Source organism: Pseudonaja textilis, chromosome 6 (genome assembly GCF_049901715.1).
Source record: "Pseudonaja textilis isolate UNSWEBS1 chromosome 6, rPseTex1.2, whole genome shotgun sequence".
Taxonomy (NCBI): domain Eukaryota; kingdom Metazoa; phylum Chordata; class Lepidosauria; order Squamata; family Elapidae; genus Pseudonaja; species Pseudonaja textilis.
In genome coordinates this window covers 51,809,689-51,835,317 of record NC_141995.1, presented here as the reverse complement: position 1 = coordinate 51,835,317, position 25,629 = coordinate 51,809,689, and positions in this window count along the sequence as shown.

Below are 25,629 nucleotides of genomic sequence, written 5' to 3'. Positions count from 1 at the left end.
GCATGTGTAGAAAAGTAATAAGTTAGTGACTACTTTTTACTGACCGCTATGCCTAACTGGCTATGTTAGGCATAGTGGCTAAGATGCTGAGCTTGTGGATCAGAAAGTTCGGCAGTTCGGCAGTTCGAATCCCTAGCACCATGTAATAGAGTGAGCTCCCATTACTTCGCAGCTTCTGCCAACCTAGCAGTTCGAAAGCATGTAAAAATGCAAGTAGAAAAATAGGGACGACTTTGGTGGGAAGGTAACAGTATTCCGTGAGCCTTCGGCATTTAGTCATGCTAGCTACATGTCCACGGAGACGTCTCCAGACAGTGCTGGCTCTTCGGCTTTGTAATGAAGATGAGCACCATCCCCAAAGCTGGAAATGACTAGCATGGATGTGCAAGGGGAACTTTTACCTTTATGCCTAACTGGGAGAAAAACAATATATATATAACATGATAATATTCAATATTTTAGTCATAATATGTACTTATCTCTTTTATCATATCTTTTTTGTTTTGTTTCTCTCTTTCTAACTTCCATTTTTATTATTTAACCATTATAAAATAGATCCCATGCCATATAGTATTCAGTTTGTTCTTTTTCCTTAATTTCCAGCATTAATCGGTTCATTTCCACACATTAAAGTATTTTCCTAATCAGCTTCTTATCTGTAGGTATCTCTTCACTCTTCCAATTGTATGCAAATACAATTCTGGCAGCAGTTAATATATGAATAACTAAATATGCATTTTCCTTACTATATTTTTTGGGGTAGAATCCCCAATAGAAATACTTCTGGTTTTAAATCAATATGTTGTTTTATCATTTTTTCTAACCACGTATGTATTTTGTTCATTTTTTTTTTTTAGCTTTTGGACAAGTCCACTACATATGATAATATGACCCTGGTATCTGGTGGCACTTCCAGCATTTAGAAAAATAAGCCTAGCTTTGAGTTATGTGGGATTTGATTTCATTTTTATTTTCCTTTTGTTTGGGGGAAAGTGCAAATTTTATGAAACAAGCAAGATTAAACTAGGTCAGCAGAGCAACAGAATTATTATCCCATGAATCAGGCCATTGACTCACCTTGCCTTAATTCTCCAAGGCCTCATTATTTTCTTTACAAGTTAACAAAAGGCAGCTGCATAAATCATAAACAATACCAAGCAGCATCACTACAAATGTTTGCTGACACCCCATAACTGGATCTTAAGAAGAAATATAAGCAGGCAGGCTGAAATATGCTAGCTTTTGGAGAGATGGGAAAAAAAAAACCCACCTGATTATGATTATTTTGCTAGGTCACCAGCAATAGCAAATACTCATGTCTCACAATTCATTTATCAAGAGCATAAATACCTTTCATGTCTCTAAGTCTCTGCGTGTGTGTAAGCCTGTGTATGTGCGTATGCATTTGGTGTGCCTCTGTGTGTAGATATAGATATAGATGATATATGTAGATGTAGATATATAGATACAGATATAAATAGACATACATAGATATAGATCCGTGATGGCGAACCTATGGCACGCATGCCGGAAGTGACATACAGAGCCATTTTCCCCAGCAGGCAAGAGCTCGCCCAGAAGAGCCTCACTGTGCATGCGCACATGCCGCTGCCACCCAACAGCTGATTTTCGGGTATCTGGTGCACATGCACAGGTGGTGCAGGGGTGCTCAGGAGACACATGCGCATACGCAGAGATGCACATCACATGTGGGGGTCACACACGCATGTGCAGACGTGCAGCACAGGGGGTTATCACGCTCAATTGCACAAACGCAGCACATGGCAAGGGGATCGCACATGCATGCACAAATGCGCAGTGCACTGCAGGGGGATTGCATGTGCATGCGCAGTGGGGGTGGGGGGTGCCATCACGCATTGCCTTCTGGATGCTGGCACGCGAGTGCACAAGCACCCACACAATTATCGGCATGGGAGCCGAAAAAGATTTGCCACCACTGATATAGATGATATAGATATATGTAGATGTAGATATATAGATATAGATATAAATAAACATATATAGATAGATATAGATCAGGGGTCTTCAAACTTGGCAGCTTTAAGACTTGTGGACTTCAACTCCCAGCATTCCTCCTCCAGTCATGTTAGCTCAGGAATTCTGGGAGTTGAAGGCCACAAGTCTTAAACTTGCCAAGTTTGAAGACCCTTGATATTGATAGATAGGTATAGATAGATGATAAATAGATAGCTGATAGATGAGATAGAGATAGATAGATAGATAGATAGATAGATAGATAGATAGATAGATAGATATAGATGATAGATTGTTGAGATAGATAGAGATACAGATAGAGATGAGATCGATCGATATAGATTAAAGATAGAGAGATAGAGATACTTACTTTTAAAAAAAGAACAATACTAAGCCAAACTAACATAGGAGAAAAAGGAAGAGAAAAAGAGAAATGAAAGAAAACTTAAATTGCAAAAAAGCATAGCAGAAAAAAAGAGAAAAATATAAAGAAGCGCCTTCTAATCTTTTTTATAGCAGTTATCAGTACAATTATGCATTTGCCTTTTTCTCTAAAATTACAAGAAGTCTCTCTTGTTTCCCTAATCTATCCTATTAAACCTTGAGAACTATAAATAACAAGTTCATTTTACTTTTCACAACTCCAGTCACCAATAAACGCAGATATTATCTTTAATCAGTCAGTCTAGCCATTTCAGCCAGTTTTGTCATTATCACCAATCCTTCCTTTGTCTTATGTATTGCCAAATCTTTCTTTGGGCATATAATAATATCACTGCAATGACAACACATAAAACAATATTCCATGACATTTTTCCCCAACAGCTAATCTAAGAGAGGGGAAAAAAAGCTGTTTTCAATTGAATGTTAATTTTTAACTTTCTCCGAATCTTGGCATGCATTTGAAACTCAGATTTTTTGTATGTCCATCAAGCATGATAAAATGACACTTCTTGTTGTTTCACATTTCCAATTTAAATTAGTCTGGTCCATGACCTTAATAAAAATTAGTTGATTGATTGACTGAACTTAAATTTTAAGTATATTTATACATTCTAGAGAGTTTTTCTGGTGCCATATTCCAACCCCACATCATTTTATAAAACATTCTCTTTATGGTGATAATGTAGTGTTTCTTTTACTCCTTTCAACCATATATATTTCCCATTGTTCCATATGACGAGTATATACAATATGTCAAGGGATGAGATATTGGAATGATCCAGATGTGAGAAGAGAATATTTCTGAGAATCTCAAGAAGTAGAAGCCCTAAGCTAACTCTGCACTTCAGAGCTAAGCTGGATCAGATTTGGTTAGGAGGACCTTCTTCTGAATACCAGGGAAGTAATAATAGACACAGAAGTTGAAAGAAGCATCATCATACCGTCTTAGAAAGCCACTGTTTGGTTCCCAAAGTTGTCTCAAAACTTGCCATCCAGTTGCAGTTCTTAATGTGACAAAAGAGAGCTGCTTTGATGTAAATGTGAAGGTACCAGGATAGAAAACTGGGAGACTTGTGAGTTCAGCCTTAGATACAAAACCAGCTGAATGACTTTGGGCCAGTCTCAGTTTAGGAAGCCTGCAACATTAAACCCCTTCTGGGGGGAAGAAAAAAGACAGACAGACAGACAGACAGACAGACAGACAGACAGACAAGAAAACTACAGGGAATCAGTCGAGAGTCAACTGTGAGCTGAAGAAACCCACATATTGAGAAAAAGTAGGAAATGATACAACATAAGAAATGTAAAAGTATAAAGTATACTTAATTGAAATCTTTAGGCTGAATCTTCAATAGATTAAAAGGAAAATGAAAAACTAGCCTTGGCTTCCTGCATAGAGAAGAGATCAAACAAGCTCTATAACTCTTTTTTTTTCTTCCACATTTATATTAAATATTGCTTTGGGAAAGAATCCCTGGGCCGCCCAGCTTGCCACCACTCCCCAAAGAGTTTTAATCAATCATATTAAAAATAGTATTTCATTTCATTGCTGCAGTGTTGGATACTCTCTCTTGAGTATCCAACCCAGACTAAAACATATCAGTAAATAGGCCTCTTGGGCAGTGGTGGGATTCAGCCAGCTTGCACCACTTCGGGAGAACTGGATGTTAACTTTCTGAGCACTTTGGTGAATTGGTTGTTGGAAGAAATCATTAGGGCAGAGAACCGGTTGTTAAATTATTTGAATCCCATCACTGCTCTTGGGTGGAATCGCAAAACAACTGGGTACACCACTTGAATACCATTGGCACTGACAAATTCACCATCAGTCAAACACAATAGGCAGCTTTTATCAGAACAGCTTACACCCTATGACGATATCTGTAACAACATCAAATATCCAAAACTGCTTATTTCAAGTCCTTGGGAAGGACCCAATAAGTAGACAAAAGACAAATACACCAAATCCAGTCTGAACATCTGGCTGATGTGCAACGAACCTTAATAATAATAAGGCTTGGTGAAAAGTAGTCTATTCTCTGTATGTTTCTCTGTCTGTCTCTCTGTTTACCTGAATTTTATTCTGAAATACACTCCTGCAAATAAAGTGTATCTTAGTTTCCTCTGATTTATTTCAGGCACCCGCCCTCTAACTATAATAAATAAACCTAAATTTAACAAATAGCTCTAAATTATTTTTAACTTATCTTTTATCTTTCTATCTTGGCCACAAGCTTTCTTTTCTACTCATTGTTATTTCCAAAGAATCACTCACATTAACTAATAATATTACATCTTAAACCCCTCAAAGTATAAAACTTTCTCATTATGAACAATAGACAATTTGAGGCTAATATGTTATTTATATGCATACATATATGCATATGTACAGACTGACAGGGTTCCAAGTAATAGGCCCATATTAAGATACAGGTGAATTCCTCCAAGAATAGCTTTATTAGCAATATCACGTTGGCACAGATCTGGTGAAAATGGACTCTGAATACTTCCATTTGTTTTCACCTAATTAAAAGTAAAAGTTTGTCACTTTCTCAAAATGAGCAGTCACATGGTCCAATCACAGCATGGTTTGGTTGCCAGGTGACATCACTCCGCCTTCCTCTGACCAGGTGTGAGAATGTTCTCAAAAGAAATGTTTAGGCTACAGAATCCCAACTATCTCGGATCCAAATTCCCTATCCCTCAGCTCCAGTGTGGCAACACTGAACATTCGGTCAGGTCAGCTTCAGGGTTCACACACAAACACACGTGTGTGTGTGTAGGTGTGTGTTATGCAATGGTGGTGAATATCTATAACTCAGAAGTAGGATGAAGATGGAGGTTTGTTCTCTGAGTTCGTGGGTTGGTTTCTGAACATTTCGTTACCGGGTGAGGTAACATCTTCAACAGTGTTTAGGGAATGTCTGTGTCTGTGTTTTTCTGCTTAAAAAAGATTTGTGTGGTCAGTAGGTCTTGTGATGGGTCAGGTGTGGGTCTGTCAAGTGAAGGTCTTGTGATGAGGCAGCCAATCACCACTATCCCAAATCTCTAATCTCTACGCACACTGACACTGAACAACACCAATTTGATTGGAGCAATACAAGAATCATCAATTAAGCTACCACCTGCCATACACAGGAGTTTATCGAAGCCTGGCACTCCACAAGCAATTCCATCAATAGACACATCGACCTACAACCAGCCTACAAATTAAAGTTAACCACACAGCCAATCAGTGAGGGCATCGACCCTCAACCAACCCACACATCCCTTCCCAACCAGCACTACACCTCTCAGTGACCCTCACCGGGCATGATGTCCCCATCACAAGACCCATCACAAGGCCTACCAGCCACACAAAGCAGAAAAACACAGACACTGAAATCCCCTAAACTCCGCCAAAGATGTTACCTAGACATACATAGCAATTGTGTCCATTGAAACCAAAGCCAGAGAGGTTCGCATAGGCAAGATGAAATCTTCCCTGCTTGAAATCTAGGGAGTTTGTATCTTAGTCGGTTTATGTTGTGAATGAACCAGGGGTGGGATTCAGCCGGTTTTGACTGGTTCGAGTGAACCGGTAGTTCCGATGATTAGTTGGCCCCACCCACCTGCCCCTGCCCTAGTCTGTCCTATATTTCCATGTTTTGCAGCCCAGCTGATTCGCATGGCATAGCATATTGCTGTGCATCAGCTGTTTTACTCACTGGGACTGCAACAGAAGGTAAGTTTTAGAACTGAAAACGGGCAGTTTTGAAACACTCCTTGTGTGCATGCGCATACACAAAGCATGCACTCACTGAACCGCTTGTTACACCAGTTGAATCCCACCAATAGAATGAACCTTTTCGTGTCTGTGTGATCCCAATTCACATGTGTTCATTGGAATCCAGTCCAAAAAAGCTGGTCGAGAGAGAATCGAATAACAAAGGAAAAACAGCTGGGCAATTTGCTTTAAAAGGATTTTCAGGGATTTACTGTAAGGGCTATTTACTTTAGCAGAAGTGCAGATATAAATATGCATATGCTAGATGAAAGCTGCAGACATAAGAGATTGCAGATCAATCTGTCTGTCTGTCTAGCCATCTATCTATTTACGGTATCTGTGAATCATTCTTTGGAGAACAACTTAAAAGGGAACCTAGACTAATCCACACATTTTAAGACAAACCAGTGTGCATTCTCAAAATGCTAAAGGATGTGCAAAAATTATTATTCCATGTATGAAATTCTCTATTATTATTATTATTATTATTATTATTATTATTATTATTATTATTATTACTATTACTATTAGTAATAATATTACTATTATTATTTTTGGTCTGTATGACACTGAACCAATCATTTGAAATATTTGCCTGCAGTACTTCCTGGAAGCAAATATTCTGAGCCAGTAATGTAATTGATAAATCAAACAACATATAGAAATTAAGATTAAAATTAAAATAGGACTAAAAATTTTAAAATTATGGACTAATGACAAACATCAAAAGGGTAAAAATCCTAAAATGGACATTTAAATATTAGTTATTACAAAGGAGTGGGGGGCTCCCATAGGACTAGCCAGCCCCATAGCTGTGTGGTTCTCTTTGCTCCCTCACAGAAGGCCAAGATTTGACCCCTTTGTTGAAGACCAAGTGATTGGGGTCTTTGTGCAATTTTAAACTGTGAATCTAATTATTGTGGTTGACACTGTCAGCCAGATAATTAGGTTGGATTTGGCATTTTTGTCCATCTAGCAAATCATTGCCAAGGACCTGGGATATGTAGATGTTGCTGTCTGAAGAAGTTAAAAATATAGTTGAGCAGGATGTAAACCTTTCCAAATAAAGCTGTGTTTTGCACTTGACTATTATTAAATTTGTCTACTGTCCAACCTCAAGAAACTCTGGAAGTTTCAAAGGATCTCAAAACTTTTTTATTCATCCCTTACTTGCCCAGGCTCCTCCTCCTCCTCTGCTTCCACTTCTTTCTTTTTCTCCTTCTCCTATTCTTCTCCTTCCCCTTCTTCCTCTTCTTCTTCTTCATCCTCCTCCTCCTCTTTCTTTCCTCCTCCTCCTCCTGCTTCCTCCTCCAATGGGATAACTATAATCTATAACCACGAGAACATGAAGCACTGAAATTAGAGTTGTCTGTGTCACATTTTCAGTGACAGCAAATGACTGTAAAATGAGGATAATTGATGATACTGAAATAGAATAAGGAAGATCAGCAAGACCCAAGTTTAGTAAAAAAGAGAATCCATTTCTGACCACGAAAACTATGACTGGAGCAGCTCCTTTAAGTCATTTAAGCACCACCTAATTTGAGACCTTTCAATCTTTTAAGCCTAACTCAAATATCCCTTTTTTTCCCCTTCTTGAACAACTGAGAATCTAGATGCCCTCTGTAACTTCCCAAGCTTTCCATAGAGGATTACAATAATTAAAACACGAACAAACACACCACTTTGATGCAGGTGCAGAGTCTTTCATCACACAGGCTGGCTCCCAGAAAGGGTGACTCTGAAAGCTTATTTATGTGGGCTAATATTTTCTATGGAAACGGCTTGGTAGGATGCAATACAATCCATAGACAAATCTGTTCGTTGAAGCACATCAGCCCTCATATATGATCTCCTAGGACTTGTCATCCAGTGCGACCTGTGAAACAGCCAACTGGTTTTGATGGTGGAAAGGGGTTAAGTGGCATTGCGGTCCAGCAAGATGTTGAACTAGTCAAAGCTCCACCTTTGACTGGCCGATCAACTGTCCCACTTAACAAAAGCAGTCAGCAGCACGATTGCCAGAATCCCTTCTCCATAAAGGCCAACCATTTATTTTGTTTTATTTCCTTAATGACAAGGTTGCTTGTGTAAAAGGCTGTTAACATTCCAATTACTATGTTCAGAGAGAATTTCCCAAGACCTTTTTCCCCAATTAATATTTGTGGCAGAAACATTTCCCTTTATGTAATGTTTGCCGGTGAGGATAAATTGGTCCGATGCCGTTTCATAACAGCTTCTAGTCAAACAGTTCCAGAGTTGGAGACACAGAAAAAGAAATATTTCTTTCCAGAAGAAATGCATCATCATCACCATCATCATCATCATCATCATCATGTCAGATGAAATGCAAGGAAACTCTGAACGCCACATCCAGTGTTTGCCCTACAGCACAACACACGAGCTTTCTCTCTATGGAGATTCCCAGCCATCCAGGTCATGTTATGTATATGCAGTACAATGCAGTGAGCCATGTGCAAATCTGTTCATTGGGGAAACAAAACAACCACTTCATAGATTCATGGCACAACATAGGAAAACAAACCCATCAGGACTAGATTCAGCAGTCCATCTGCGTTTAAAAGACAAAGGCCACTCTTGTGAAGACAACAAAGTCCATATTTTGGACAGAGAGGACCGCTGATTTCAAAGAGGGGTTAAAGAGGCCATCTGTGTCAAAACTAAGCAACCATCACTCAGTTCTGCCTGCAAGGAGTATCAATCCTTCCATTCCCCACCACCCAGTCAGAGCTGAAGAAGCTTCTTGGATAAGAAGCAAAATGTCTTCAAAGAAAAACAAGAAAGTCCGGTTGCCTCTTGAAAAAAGAGCACCTTTGGGACAAGAACTTTCTACTAATATGATATTACCAGTTCTCATTATTCTGTACACATGGCATCGGGAAATATTGCAAGTAATTTTTTTTTCTTTTTCTTTTTCTTTTTTAAAATAGCCATGTCATAAGGTCAAGTGAGAAAGCTTTATTTGTAGGGAGAGTAGAATCAGGTCACCATTTATGGCAAGTGGGGTGGCTCAGCCTTTAGTCTTAGGTTAATGGAACTTCCCCTTTCGTATGTATTTCACTGTTAGATACTCACAGCCCACTTATTTGATTATTAATAATAAATAACCCTTCGGCCTGTCTCATACCTTTTACTTGTGAAGAAGAATAGGAGTTTTTTTTCTTGATTTTGTATAGCTTTCCTTTATTCTTCTTATATAAAGTAAATGTGTATGCTCAGTAACTGGATACATCATAAGTGTGATCTCCAAATGTAGTAAAAAAAAAAAAAAGGCTGAAGCTAATTCAGTTTTCAGATCTAGAATTTCAACAAAGACTTCTGCTTTGACAGAGCTTTAAAAGTACAATTCTTAAAATGTATTCAAATCAACAGAGTTTCATTTGCTTTTAAGTATTGAAAACTACTTCAATTTGCTTTGGAGGCTTTCTTAAGCCTCCTCCCAAGGCTGGGGAAATTTTTCAGGGAACATGCTGGAAGAATGTGGACAGGTATCTTTCCCTGCACCATTGGTTGAAGGATCTCCCAAAGCTGGATAGCTCTAGATTGGGCTGGAGAAATTCTTTAGCAGGTACCAGAGGTGGCTCTATGAAAATTTGCTGTATGGTTTCATGGCTTTGGACATGATGTTGGAGTAATCAAAGCCAGGGGAGCTGCTTCCCTACAGATATCTAGCACCCATTGACCAAAATCCATGGCCATCCAATCTAGAAGAATGGTAGGTGCCAGAAAATGATAGATTAGATTAGATAGATAGATAGATAGATAGATAGATAGATAGATAGATAGATAGATAGATAGATATGAAAGGAGAGAGAGAGAGAAAGAGAGAGAGAGAGAGAGAGAATGAGAGAGAGAGAGAGAGACTCAGTTGGTTCCAACTGGCTCAGGATTGACTCATGGTTGACTTCCATCCTTCTGAAGTTGGTAAAATAGGGCCCAGATTGTTGGGGGCAATATGCTGACTCTGTAAATTGTTTACAGAGGGCTGTAAAGCACTACAAAGCGGTATATAAATCTAAGTGCTATTGCTATTTAGAAATTTTATGTGACTGTCCAGCTCACCCGCTCCAGGCAGCCTACAGAAATAAAACCTCAATACAAAACCCACAGTGCCCATTGACAACAATCAAACCACTCGATAAACTTCATATTACCACAGTTGGCTCTCTCTTTAACAAGCTTCCACTAAGTCTTATCCTGCCCTCTGGTGCTTTGAAGAATAAGTCAACCCCCACATCTCTGTGCCAAACCCTTAAGCAATGAACCTTGGGCCCCATGCCCACTGGTAAAATCATGCCCTCTGGCCCTTTGGAAAGAATGTGATGGTGAAGGCCAATATCATTTCCACATGGATAATGCTCTAGAGGGAGAGAGCTATCATAGAGAAAGCTCATCTCTGTCCCACTAGTTCCAAAGGTGCATTTATTTCCCCCAAAGGGCAACTGGACTGTCTTTGTTTTTGCTTGAAGACATTTTGCTTCTCATAGAAGAAGCTTCTTCCATTCTGACTGAATGATGGAGGATGGAAGGAGTTATATTTGCCATGAGATTGGCCTTAGAAGATGGGACCTGTAACATATCTTGGGTCCCCATTTTGGTTTGTTGGGAAAATGTAACTGGAAAAAAAGACATTCCTTCAAATAACCTGACCCAAATGGCAGGAGCGTGACGCTTCTGGTGAGTTCATCCTTGGAATGGGAGCATCTTGTTTGGTCAGACAATCAAGTCATCCTCAAGATTCCTTCATAGCAGATCAAGCAGGGTAGTGCTTTCATTAAAGAATGAAACAGAATGTAAACAGGAACAGGGAACATATTACCATATATGGTGGACCTGTCCATTGGCAAAAAAATATTGGGCAAAGATTAAAAAAAAATTGGTTGGAGATGATAAAACCACAGATTGACTTAAAGCCAGAGTTATTTCTATTGGGCATACTAAGAGAGAAATATAATAAGAAAGCTCAGTACTTGTTGATTCATGTAATAACAGTGACGAGAATTAGCTACACACAAAAATGGAAAAACAGAAATATACCCACAGAGGAAATGGTAATAAGGAAAATATTTGATTGCGCTGAAATGGAAATAAAGATAAAGGAGAAACAGAATATTATTCCGTTTGGGACATATGGTACAATTGCCTTCTAATGCAAAGATTAGAAAACTACAATGAAAGATGATCAAAGTACTAGAAACAATATGAATATAATGATATAATGAAATGATATGAAATATATATAATATATATATATATATATATATATATATATATATATATATATACACACTCCAGTTAGAACTATAGGAATAAGAAAGATAAATATGGTATTGTATAAAAAAAAGTTAAATGGTTGAACATAGAAGGTATAATAGAATGCATAATGTAATAATGTTGATATAACCAGTATATCATGGTTGTAAAATTGAAGCTCTAATACAAAATGAAGAAAACGTATAGTAAAACTTTATTTAAAAATAAAAATGAAACAGAAAGAAGTAATCAGATGATGTAAAGATTTTACAAGGATTGACTTAGCTAAATAGATGTATGCTTCAGAAAGTTGCAGCATGACATTTTCTTGGCTAAGAAAGTAAACAGCACTGGGTTTCATTAATACCTGAGTTGTAAGGCTGCCAGGATCTGCTAGCACTATTGTCTAAACAGGGAGGTGATGATTTTGATGATGAAAATAAAATCCACTTTCTTAATGCATGCAATACATGTGTGCTCATGAAGTAAACAGGAATCTAGTTTGAACTTGACCTAAACTGCAAAAAGTCATTAGGTGGTGACATATAAGAGCTGTGGCTCTTTTTTAATAACAAATTCAATATTTACATACATGGTGTGTTGTGAGTTAATTTTGTGAGTTTGCTTGCTAGCAAATTTTTATGAGTTTGCTTGCAAGCAAATTTTGTGTGACAGACTCAGGCAGCAGATTGCAGAATGGTAGATTTCTGAGTGAATCTGTGATTCTGTGAACAACTTAATCTGCTTGCCTGCTTTGCCTGATTTTAGATAAAAATTGATAAAACTCTTTTTTAAATAAAAAATTCAATATTTGCATACAAGCCATGCCCAAACAGTCAAGTGACCACCAAGCCATACCCACAAATTAGGCCACACCCACAGAACCGGTTGTTAAGAAATTTGAATCCCATCCCTGGAGTCAGACTATTTACCAAAGCACCTGAAGGCAGGAATAGAATGGGTGGAAACTAATCAAGGAGAGAAGCAACCTTAGAACCAAGGGGAAATTTCCTGATAATTAGAACAATTAATCAATGGAACACCTTGCCTACAGAAGTTGTGAATGCTCCAACACTGGAGGGTTTTAAGAAGAGATTAGATAAGAGATTTGTCTGAAGTGGTGTAGGGTTTCCTGCCTAAGCAGGAGGTTGGACTAGAAGACCTCCAAGATCCTTGCCAACTCTGTTATTCTAACTATGTAACCTGATCCTGAACATGGATCTTAGGATTGACAAAAATGAGCAGGCAAGGGTATCTATTTCATTTCAGCATGGTAAGACACGTCAAAGTGTAAATTGTTCTTAGAGCACCCATCAAGATGCTGCCTGTTGTGGCCCTCTGTCTCAATCAATTCCCTAATCTCCCTAGCGCTCTAGACTCATTTTTTTTATTCTTCGTTCGCTATGGCCTTGACTCCATTTATCCTTCCTCAGACTGGTTGTTCAGCAGCTCAGCTTTGAAAAACTAAACCTCAAAGCAAATTGGGTATGGCTCACTTGCCAGACAGACATGCATTGGATCAATTTGCAGTGTGACAGACAAAGATTAAACTTTCTCAGAAAAGGTGGCTTGGGGAGAAAGGGTTCCTCTGAGAATAATTTTGGCCTTTGGCAATAAAAATCTGGCACTATATAAAGTACCCATAAGACACTTGTCAGTGTTGATTATTGTTCCTTAATGTTGAACATGGCGACAATTAGGGTTAAGTTACTGCAAATTTCAAAATACTTAACAATGGTTCCAACTTTAATTTTTTTTGCAGACTCGGAGGGCGGAGCTGGCGTCACGATGATATGGCATGCAAACTTGGAGGTCTGAGATCGCTGCCGATATCTTTGCTCCTGGATGGTCCAAGTGGATCTAAACCATCCCAGAGAGATGGTAAATGTAAAGAGCTCATCCTGTCAATCCCAGGGATACCGCAAAGTCCCTGGTAGATCTAGGAGAAGCTCTTTTTGCCAACAGCAAAGAGGCAGCCATTAAAGCTGCTGAAGTTGGGACAGCTCCGAAACGAAAGAGAATGGAAAGAGAGAGTGTGCCGGTTTGGTGAGAACTTTTTCTTTATTTTAAGATTTGAAAGGACACCCTAAGGAAAAGAAAGAATCTGTAAAAGTTTTGACAGAAGTGATTAAGTGGAGATTTTAAACAGGAATGTCAAAGTAATATTTTTTTTTTCTCATTGCTGGATTTTCTATACATGATCTTAGATTTTGAAACTGGACTGATTTTTTTCTCTTCTTTCATCCATTCTTTTTCTCCTTTTTGACTTTATAATACTTTAGGCTAGAGATTCCCTTTTAGTTATTTTTTTTTAAAGATCTTTTTCTTTTTTTAATTAATTCTTATTATATTTTGCTTGGAAAAGGAGGGGGAAAGTGGAAGCAAAAGAAACTTTGTAACACTGCCAACTAGAGGCTTGGAAATATTCTATTTCTCTTTTGACTGGACAAAGCTGAGAAAGAACTGAGACTTCTTTTCAAGGACATTGCTATTTGATAAGATAGAGGGAAGAGCATGGGAGAGTATTATTGCAGGTGCTCTTCTGGGTTTCTATCAACAGCTGGAGTCTGGTGTTGAAGCTGATAGGAAAAGAAAAGGTGATAAGTCTCTGGAGAAGAAGAGCCTTGGATAACAAGAGCCTTGGATAATTAAACAAAGTGCAGTGTGCTCTTTTTATTTTTTCTAAGCTGCGCTACCCCTCCTCATCAGTTTACTTTTAGTAATAGCTATTTGGATTTTTGGCTCTTTGGAACTTGTCTTTATTTTATTTTTCTTGTCTTTGGAAGTTAAATTTCTATGCTTGCTTTTTATTTTAAAGGAAAAGCTTTAGTATTAATGATTCCCTTCCTTTTCTTTTTAAGGGAGTAGCCTTTTTCTCTCTCTCCCTTCCTGGTATTTTTGTCTTTCCATCTACCTTCCATATTGGGTTTTTTTTTCTGGCCTTCTTTTTTTTTCTCTTATACATCTTTTTATATTTGAGACCTCTTAATTGGATTAAGGTGTTGAAGAACCTGAAGAATTTTTCCTTTCTTTTTTTAGCTTTTTATTCTTCACTTTCCTGCCTTTTTTAGGATTTTACAACTTTTGTGTGTGAGTTGTGTGAGTTTTGTGAGTTGTATTACCAAGCTACAAATTTGATGTGGGTTAAGGATATGGATAACATTAAGAAATACTAGATTGTTGACACTAGAAGGACATGATCTGTTGTTGGGGTGGCATGCTTTTCTATGGTATAAAGGAACTAAAACACAGGGGTATTTTAGAAGACATTATATACGGGAGTCTCTGTGGTTAAATTGGGAGAAGATTAAAAGACAATGTTATTTGAAAATTCCAGTCTGGCTATCGACTATTGAAGCATTTTCTTATCCTATAATATACAAAAAAGAATAAACAGTTAGATATGGTGAAATATTGAATGAAAAGGGTGAACTTAAAACTTAAAACTAGAGGAACAAGGTATAATGATGAATTCATTTTCATATGCGCAAATACATTCAAGGTATGATAAAGATTCTAAAACAGAAGGTTTCTATGATAAACGGACTGACTTAGATAAGATTTTGACAGGTACTGATGAAAAGGTGATTAAAAACTTGTATGGATGTTTATTAGAAATTAAATTAGAAGAAGAACAAGTTAAAGAAACTATGATTGCTTAGGGGAAGAATTTTGGATATGGGATTGATTTAGAGAAATGGCAAAAATTGTGGTCTCAAAATTATAAAATGACAATGTCAACAGCATATAAAGAAATTTTGTATAAGAGGTTTTACAGGTGGCATTTTTCCCCAACAAGAATAGCAAGAATGCTCAAGAATAAATCTGAAAAATGTTGGAAATGTCATCAGACACCTGGCTCATATTACCATATGTGGTTGACTTGTGCGGACGCTAAAAAATAATGGACTAAAAACCACATGTGGTTGGAAACATGACAAAAAAACATAGATTTGAAACTAGAGATATTTTTATTGGAAATTTTATCTGAAATATATTGTAAAGACTTGAAATACCTGATTGTAAATGTATTAACAGCGGCTAGGATTGTATTTGCTAAAAACTGGAAAAATGAGAAAACACCATCACAGGAGGAAATCATTAAGAAAATATTGGAATGTGCTGAAATGAGTAGATTGACATTTGAAATTAGAGAACAAGAGGATAAACAATTTTATAAAATTTGGGATCTATTCTATCAATGCTTAGAAATAAAATATAGTAATGAAATATGTAGACTTTTAGAAAATAATAAATATATAAAGATGTATTCTTTTCTTATTATATCTACAAAATGATTCTCGGATAGATTTGGGATGATAATATGAACTGTCATCAAACAAATTAAGTAAAATATGATTATTTTGTAAAACATGAATGAATAAAAGTATAGTCAAATGATTGATTAATAATGATGTTAACGTATTTAATATTTGATTGAAAATACGAGATTATATACAATGTAATTGTAATTGAAGACTACAAAATAGAAGCACAAAACAATTTGTAAACCAACCAGCACACTGTATGTATATATATGGAAGATGACTTGATGTTTTTTATTTTTTATTTGTTTATGTTTGTTTTAAAAACCAATAAAAATAAAAAAATACAACATAAAATTAATTTAAAAAAAAAAATCTGGCACTATATAAAGTACCCATAAGACACTTGTCAGTGATGATTATTGTTCCTTAATGTAGAACATGGTGAGAATTACTTTTAAGTTACTGCAAATTTCAAAATACTTAACAATGGTTCCAAATTTATTTTTTTTGCAGAGTTGTCTGAGGATTGTATATCCTATTCATGTGTGATCTTATGTTTATTCCTCTTCATTTTATACTTTTTTTAGATAAAGTTAGAATAGAATATAACTTTATTACGGTCTTAGACCAGAAATAGACAAATAGACATCACTATTTACAATATATATATATATATATATATATATATATATATATATATATATATATATATATATATATATATATATAATACTGACCCATTATAATACATTAATAGTGGATAAAAACATCTGTTAAGAAAATACATGTCCTCAAACAGTTAGGGGAACTCCCTGATTTATATGAGTGGAGAGCCAATAAGTATGTGTGTACATATCATTTTCCAAAGATTGTTCTTCTATCTCCAAAAATTGTCACAAATTGACAGCTATAATTCTGTAACCAATTTTTGTCCTAGCAGACATTGCAGGAACTCTTTTAGCTAAGGTTTATTCCTTATTTATGTAAATGCTGCAGTGTAAAATTAAGTTTTGCACACTCAAAAAGGAGTCAAATCAGAAACCATCTTAGCCGGAGGTGGTATTCAGCAGGTCCTGATTAGTTCTGGAGAACCAATAGCAGAAATTTTGAGTAGTTCGGAGCCCCGCCCTCATCTATTCTCTGCCTCCTGAGTCCCAGCTGATTGCCTGGGTCTTCTTTTGTTGCCCTGCACAGGAGAACAGAGCTGGAAAGCAGGTTAGTGGAGTGGAGAGGGAAGCGAATTTTGCAGTATCCTTTCCCTGGAGTGGGGAGGGAATGGAGATTTTGCAGTATCCTTCCCCTGCCACGCCCACCAAGCCACGGAACCGGTAGTAAAAACAAATTGAATCCAACCACTGATCTTAGCCTCCAACATGTTGTAACCTCAGAGATACAAGATAATCCTCAATTTACAACCACAATTGAGCCCCGAAATTATGTTGCTAAGTGAGTTTTGCCCCAATTTATATAGCAGGAAGATGTCTGTGAATAGAAAAGGCCTCCCAGGGTTGCTTATCAGTGAGATGGGCAGCACATAAATATAAAATAAAATAAAAATGATTTTTTAAAAATGAAAATTGGAAATTATTCTGTGTTTATAATTGTAATACAATCTGAAGAAGATCAAAAGTTAGAAGAGGGTTTTTAGGATATGATCCTGCAAAGTATATTTTTCCCCACAAACCCGACTCTGGATAAATTTTCCAGGATCTGATCTTGACTTGCAAAAATTAAAATAGCTTTGTCAATCAAAAAGAAAGTAGAATTTGTAGCTGAAAAGTTATGTTCAGTTGATGGCAAAACACACCAGCATTGAAAGGACTGAATTATTGAGGGCGATGTTCACTATTCATGTTCCAATCGTTGCAATTTAGTAGAAAAAAACAATAAAACTTTTTTAAATAAAAAGCAGTTGTTTTCGAAAGGAAACTGACAATAAAATTTTACTGTGTCATAAATATTGCATCTCGGTCTCCATGAAATGATATTTCTGAGTGTTCAATATTTCACACACATCCTTGCTTTTCTTGTTCTTTTTTTTTTCCCAGGCTCCTCATTAATGTTTGTGGAGCTAATAATAATTTAATGGAATTTCAGAGAAAAAGTGATATATTATACACAGAAACAAAGATAAATTCTCTCTTTTTCCTCTCTCAAGACACACAGAGATATGAAGATTATTCTCATTTCTCCTTGGAAAGTTAGTGATTCTTAAAAGAGTTTATTTAAGAGTTGTGCAGAAACCAACAAATAAGTTTATGCTCTGAAAAACAGTTAATGGGTCAAGCTTCGCTATCTCACTATCTGATTCAAGATATTTAGAAAAAGAGGACTCATTGTCCCATAGGAGCTGTGGTGGCACAGTGGTTAGAGTGCTATACTGCAGGCTACTTCTGCTGACTGCTGGCTGCCTGCAATTTGGCAGTTTGAATTTCATCAGGATCAAGGTTGATGCAGCCTTCCATCCTTCTGAGGTTGGTAAAATGAGGACCCAGATTGTTGGGGGCAAAATGCTGACTCCGAAAAACCACTTAGAAACACTGTGAAGTGGTATATAAGTCTAAGTGCTATTGCTATTGTATTGCATGAACAGAAATGTAAATAAATCCAAATGTGTTAATTTATAATTTAGATAACAGTGTGAAATCACAACTGCTAATTCCTTAACTGGTTTTCGTGCACATTGAGTTCATCTCAAGAACCTAGGATGTTGTATTGGATATTGGCATGCTACAATATTGGCATGCTACAACATTTTCCTCCTAGCCTCCTCCTCCCCTCCTCCCCCCCTCCTCATTTTCCTTTTCCTTCTCTTTCTCCTCCTCCCCCCTGTCATGCCCCTGTTAGAATCTGACTCTCTAAGGGAGAGGAAGAAGAGCCAACGGGGAGTGGCAGTGTGGCTCCGGAGGTTGTTGAGGAAACTGGGGAAGAGTACAGGCCGGCTCAGCATTCAGAGGCAGACCTAGGCCCACCCCCTCTTCATCCTAGGGCATGCAGGGAGGAGTGGATAAGGGAGAAGTGTGAATGGTGTGGTCTACGGGGGAAGAAAGGGCCTTGATCCCTTCATGGGCTGCAGCTGTGAGGACTGTTTAAAAGGACAAACTGTACATGGGCCAGTGCTGGTAGCAAAGCATGAAAATATTTCTAGTCTGTCAGTTCTTATCTGACTTCTGGCATCCTTCCCAGTGTGTGTATTTTGATATCTGTGGACGTCTTCAAGCCCTTATCCTGCCTTATCTCATTAATTCTTCAGTATGGTTTGTGTTGTTTTTTTCCTATTTATAATTTATATGTATTTTGAGTTTGAATGGACTTTCTTCCTTTTCGCAACTGTTTGTGGGGGAGTTTTTTCTCCAGTCATTGATAATTGGACCTTTAAAGCCAAGCTGAAGGAATTAAAGGGACTTCACCCTTTTTGTTTGACTTTGCTGCTTTCGTGTCCTATCCTGGGTCATCACACACCCCTCCTCCTCCCCTTTGTGCTTTTGAATATCACAGCTTCATTGGATCAGATCAAGTACCTTTTTGAAAAAAAAAAATCTGGTCTAACCCCATTCGCATCACCACCACCATTAGATACTAATTTGTTCTTTCCAAAGTATGCTAAAGTCAGCGTGCCCACAGCCACTAGGGCCACTATTATGATTAAGAGTTATATTCAATGCAGAATATGATTGGATATTCTAATACTCAATATTTTCCTGGGAAATTATGCCATCACAATAGATAGCAGTATGGGAAATTTCACATAAATTGATTTTTGCTTGTGTGTGTGATGGTGTGTGTATGTACTGAATTATGCTCCTTTACTAATTTCACCACTTGAAGTTTACATGGAAAAAGTATCTGTAACTTCATTGCTTTTGGGCAGGATGTGATGGAGTTTGCAGTGTCTATCATCCATCTGATGGGAAATCATACTTCAGATTTAGTCAACTTTCAGACAGATAAACTTGAAAGGGGTATTGTGAAGAACAATAAGGTGTTTGTAAGGAATTATAAGGCCACTCCTTAAATACTATATGGTATGTCTATGTTTGAAGCAGAATTGTAAGGGACTAATTCACTGACCATTTCCTTAAAATCAATCCTTCACTATTTTATTTGATTAGCCATCTCACTTCAAAATTGTACATACATTTTGCCTCATGGTGATCTTTAGTAATGTAGTCAAGTCCAAAAATGATTTTTGGAAGAAGAGTTCCATTCTTTGCTAACATTGATGGTCTTTTACAATAGAAGACATTTATCAGCCTTGTCTAATAAATGATCTGGTTTGAATTAAAGTGAAGAATATTCAATAGCTCCTTCTATGTTCCCCTAGACATAGCAATTTAGTAGGAACAGAAATAAAAGCAATATTAAAAGGACACAGAAACAAGATTTTCCCAATCAAACTGATCTTGTGGCCATATAAATATCTGCATATATAACATTGAAATACAAACATTTTGTTTTCTAAAGAAAAATAATCACATATTTCTTCCTGCTAATGAAGCAGAATTTAAACACAAAAAAATTAAAACAACAGGTATTCACAATACTGTTGTCTCCTATTGTCACAATATTAGTGCATAGTGCATCTTACATTTGATGGTCATATTTGCCTTAAAGTAACTAAAATTAATTAGTATGTTTTATGTAACAATACCTTTATGTGTTTCAGGTTGATTTTGGAAACCAATTCATTCAAAAAGAGGATTTTTCTTTTTTAAAAATCATTCAACAGAATTTCTCTCTGGCTTCCCATTTCTTTCTCTATCTTTATATCTATCTATCTATCTATCTATCTATCTATCCATCCATCCATCTATCTACCTATCATCTTATCTCCCTCTCTCTCTCTGTACACACACACACACACACACACACACACATATACACACACACACATATATACACATACATACAAACATACATACATGTTATTATTTGAGAGGAAGGGTAGAATTTATAACTTAAAATTCCAGTGCATTTCAGTCTTAACCAGCCCTTCAAACTGCATCTTCAAATTAGTTGGGGAATCCAATCAGCAATTCAAATAGAAGTAAATTAACAATTCAAATCAATAATTGGATTTGAACCAGATTGACGGAAGCGTCTTCTAATTATCCCTGCTCAGATTATTGGACATGTTGTCCTTTTCTAAACAATCGGAGCACTGGATAGAAATTAATAATAATTTCTGCCTTGAGTAAGTACTTTGACACTGATTCAATTTGAAAAAAAAGTGCAATTAATATAAAAATGCTTCCGCAATAGCAATAGCACTTAGACTTATATACTGCTTCATAGTATTTTACAGTTCTCTCTAAGCAGTTTTACCGAGTCAGCATCTTATCCACAATAATCTGAGTCCTCATTTTACTGACCTTGGAAAGATGGAAGGCCATGTCATCCTTGAGCTGGTCAGGGTCAAACTGCCGGCAGTTGGCAGAATTAGCTTGCAATACTGCTTTCTAACCACTGTGCCACCACTGTGTAGTATCTGATTCTTTCCATCTAATGAAAAAGCTGTGACTATGTACTAATAGTTGGGATAAGGAATGGATGGCAAAGAACTTCAGTTATTCTTATTTACATACAGGCATATGTCTCTCTCTATAGATAGATAGATGATAGATAGATGGATAGATGGATAGATGATTAGATGGATAGATAGATAGATAGATAGATAGATAGATAGATAGATAGATAGATAGATAGATAGAGATACAGAGAGAGAGAGAGAGAGAGAAAGAGAGAGAGAGAGAGTTCAGTTTTCACACCAATGTGATTGTTCAAATCCAGACACTGTCACTTTTCCTACTTTGAACTATGCATCAAGGTAAAACTTAGAAAAATGCTGGTTAGAATGGCTAATTATCATAAAGGAAAAAAGTTTGAAGGATAAATATGGTTAAAGCACTGTGATGGCCTTTGGTTGAAGCATAATCAATCATAGAAGATCAATTAACACAGGGAAAAAAAGAACAATTTGTCTCTTTTCCATACTTCGGGCATTCCTTCCAGTCATTATCCATGATTCCTCCAAACTTGGCATATATTTTTTTATGAATAGTTGTCACTTGGTAGAACCAAAGACACCTGCTTTTTAATTTTATTTTATTTAATAGAAGAGATGTTTTACATTTTCATAGGTAGAGTATTACAAATTTGTACCAATGTCTTTATTAAGCTCTGCAGTGGCCAAACTGTGGATGTGAATTTCTTGGTGCTGAAAGTACATGCATTTCTTTGATGGTCTTTACTTTCTTGGTTATCTAGACTTCAATCATTATTTAATTAATATTCAATGTTTTCACTTACGTTTCATATTATTGTTGTTAACTTCTGATTACTGTTAAAGATCGCAAGGGGTTTAAGAAGGATCTTGATCAACTTGAACACTGGGCACTATATAACAACATGAAATTCAGTGGCAAAAAAGTAAGGTTCTCCATTTAGGCAAGAAAAATAAAATTCACAGGTACAGTATATGTGGTATCTCGCTCAATAGTAGTAACTCTGAGAGGGATCTTGGAGTCCTAGTGGACAATCACTTAAATATGTGCCAGCAATGTGCTGCGGCTTCCAAAAAAGCCAACACAGTTATAGGCTGCATAAAGAGAGGGATAGAATCAAGTTCGCGTGAAGCGTTAATGCCATTTTATAATGCCTTGGTTAAGGCCACACTTGGAATACTGCATTCAGTTTTGGTCGCCGCGATGTAGAAGAGATGTTGAGACTCTAGAAAGAGTGCAGAGAAGAGCAAAAAAAGATGATTAGGGGATTGGAGGCTAAAACATGAAGAACGGTTGCAGGAACTGGGTATGTCTGGTATAATTAAAAGAAGGACTAGGGGAGACATGATAGCAGTGGTCCAATATCTCAGGGGCTGCCACAAAGAAGAGGGAGTCAAGCTATTCTCCAAAGCACCTGAGGGCAGGACAAGAAGCAATGGGTGGAAACTAAACAAGCAGAGAAGCAACCTAGAACTAAGGAGAAATTTCCTGACAGGACAATTAATCAGTGGCCTCCAGAAGTTGTGAATGCTCCAACACTGGAAGGTTTTAAAATGATATTTGCATAACCATTTGTCTGACGTGGTGTAGGGTTTCCTGCCTAAGCAGTGGGTTGGACTAGAAGACCTCCAAGGTCCCTTCCAACTCTGTTATTCTGTTCTATAACTCTTTTGTTCATGAACTTGGCAGGAAAAAAAAATGTATCGGTTAATATCTGTATTCATATGTAAATGCTAGATGCATGTGTTTACATGCACAAAACGTTTCCAGAGCAGACTGCTTTTTGTGTACACATTTAAAATAATGCGTTTTGTACACATTTTGTTCATTTATAATGGGATTTGTTAAAAGTTGTCTGCCTTGAGCTACTGATGTGAGTCTCCTGTGCAACCAGTTGGTCCGAAATTAATTTCTTCATATAAAAGTTCTAATGTAATGAATTCTTTATTCTTCCTATTACACACTTCATTATGTCTGAAAGCTAATAAAACTTCATGCCGGGAATGTTCTGGTACTTCTTGTATTCTTCTGCCTTTGTTTTCTTTTTAACTTTTCAGTCCAATCTAAAGCCTTTGGGTTTCCTGCTTGTCTTCCCTGCTCTATTGGCAATCATAACAAGTTTTGACAAGTCGTAAGGATGCTGGCCTGAACAAAGAGCAAAACTTTAGATTTATGTCAGGACTTCTGATGAACTTTATGGCATTGGAGAAGAGTATCTGAGGACCTGTCTCGCCCCCAATGAGACAAGCCACTTGTTCCAGAGGGATATACCAAGGGCCTTCAAACTTGGCAACTTTAAGACTTGTGGACTTCAACTCCCAGAATTCTCCAGCCAGCTCTGTTAAAGGGAGACACATGAAAAACACCCATTTTTAACTAAAACATTTTAACACACAGTCAAAAACAGGTTCTTCAGCTGGGAGACGTTCGTCGCTATGTCAAGGACTGTGAAGCAAGCTTATTTTCAAGCATGGGGAAATCAGAAAGTCCAGGCAGTTCAAATGAATATAAAGATTTATTGCATGCTTATGCTGCTCTCTTCAAGAATCTGAACTACTAACGGTCAAAGCAAGTAGGTGGTAGATAAGAGTCAGTGGAATTCAAGCTGGACTAGACTTAGATTTCTTGCAGTGCAACGATTCTAAACTGATAATGTGTTTGACCGTCTCCCTCAGGTGCACCGGGATCATTTCCTACACTTATATATGAAAAATACCATAGAATCACTTTAATTAAAGCCATGCCACCCTGCAGAATTAACTGCAATTGAAATGGTGAGTGTTAAGTCTGGGTGGTGGGTCCCAAAGAGAGACGAGACTCGAGATAGTGACAACAGCTCTTTATTAGGAAACCAGATACTGAGACAAGACTCCCAGCCGAGGCAGCTCCTTTTATAGAGCTGGCTGCGGCTAGGCAGCCTATGACATGCATTTGAGCTTGCCGCGCTTGGTTTTACCCAATCGCGGCAGCCGAATAAGAACCAATCTGAACGCTTAGTTCTGTCCAATCACGGCCTGGCTTTTCTGGACCAATAGGAATGCAGGCCTACAAGCCTGCTAGTATGGAACAGTGAGAAAAGAAAAAGAAGGTGGAGGAGAAGGAGGAGGAGGAGGAAGAGGAGGAGGAAGAGGAAATGAGTTGTTCAAAGGTTTCAAGAGGCCATCACAGCAGAAAATGGAACTCAGGACCCTGTTTTTGCTGGTGCTCAGGCCACTACAGGCGTCCCCAATATGAGTGATATCATACTGACCACATCCAGCTGACTATGCTGAACCCGGCCCCCTGAGGTAAAATACAACCCTAAGGCAACCCTCAATGAAATTTAGTTTGACACCCCTATTCTAAACTGATCCCCACTTGACTCCACTCTCTGGCTCAGCCAGCCTCTCTTCTACATCTTGCAGCCAAAGCCATCATGAACTGCATAGTTTATTATATTATAGAAAAACATATATGACCCTTCTAGAAAACAAGGACTGGATATGACCTGAATCAAAGGTGGGTATTCAGCAGGTTCTGACCAGTTCTGGAGAACCGGTAGCAGAATTTTTGAGTAGTTTGGAGAACCAGCAAATACCACCTCTGACTGGCCCTATCCCCATCTATTCTCTGCCTCCCAAGTCACAGCTGATCGGCTGGGTCTTCTTTGGTTGCCCTGCACAGGAGAATGGAGCTGGAAAGCAGGTTAGTGGGGTGGGGAGGGAATGGGGATTTTACAGTCTATCCATCCCCTGCCACACTCACCAAGCCACGCCATGCCCACCAAGCCACACCCACAGGACCAGTAGTAAAAAATTTTGAATCCCACCACTGAATACTTTCTTTTCCCAGAATTCCTGGTTGAGCATTGCAATTTTCTTTGCTGTATATAATCCCACTATGGCTTCTCAGGTTGTTTACTTTATTCAAGTTATTGCAATGGTTTACTATATCCTCCGAAGTGCTTGCAGCTCATACTTCTTTTACACCAAATAAATGCAGAAAAGATTGTCTTGGTAACGTAATGCCAAAAGAGAGATAACAGAGATTGGAAATTAAATACCTATAGAAAAAAAACAACAACAACTGTCTATGCAGCTGTTCAATAATACATGTGGATTTGTTAAATAGGAAACTTTGTCTTGATGAAGATCAACTCTACAAAGCCATCAGCGGAGGGTCAGAGATTATGGGAGCTGTAGTCCAAACTATCTGGAAGGTATCAGATTGCCTATGTGCATTCCATGGCTGGCTAAAAGAAACAATAAGAAATTTCAATACGGTTTCCCCAGCATTTGGCCTAACATTCTCTTGAAATACAGAGCCAAGACGAGGTGTCAGATGAGAAGCAGAGAATAGATATCAAAAAGGTTACAATCATTTCTTCGCCGTGTGAAAG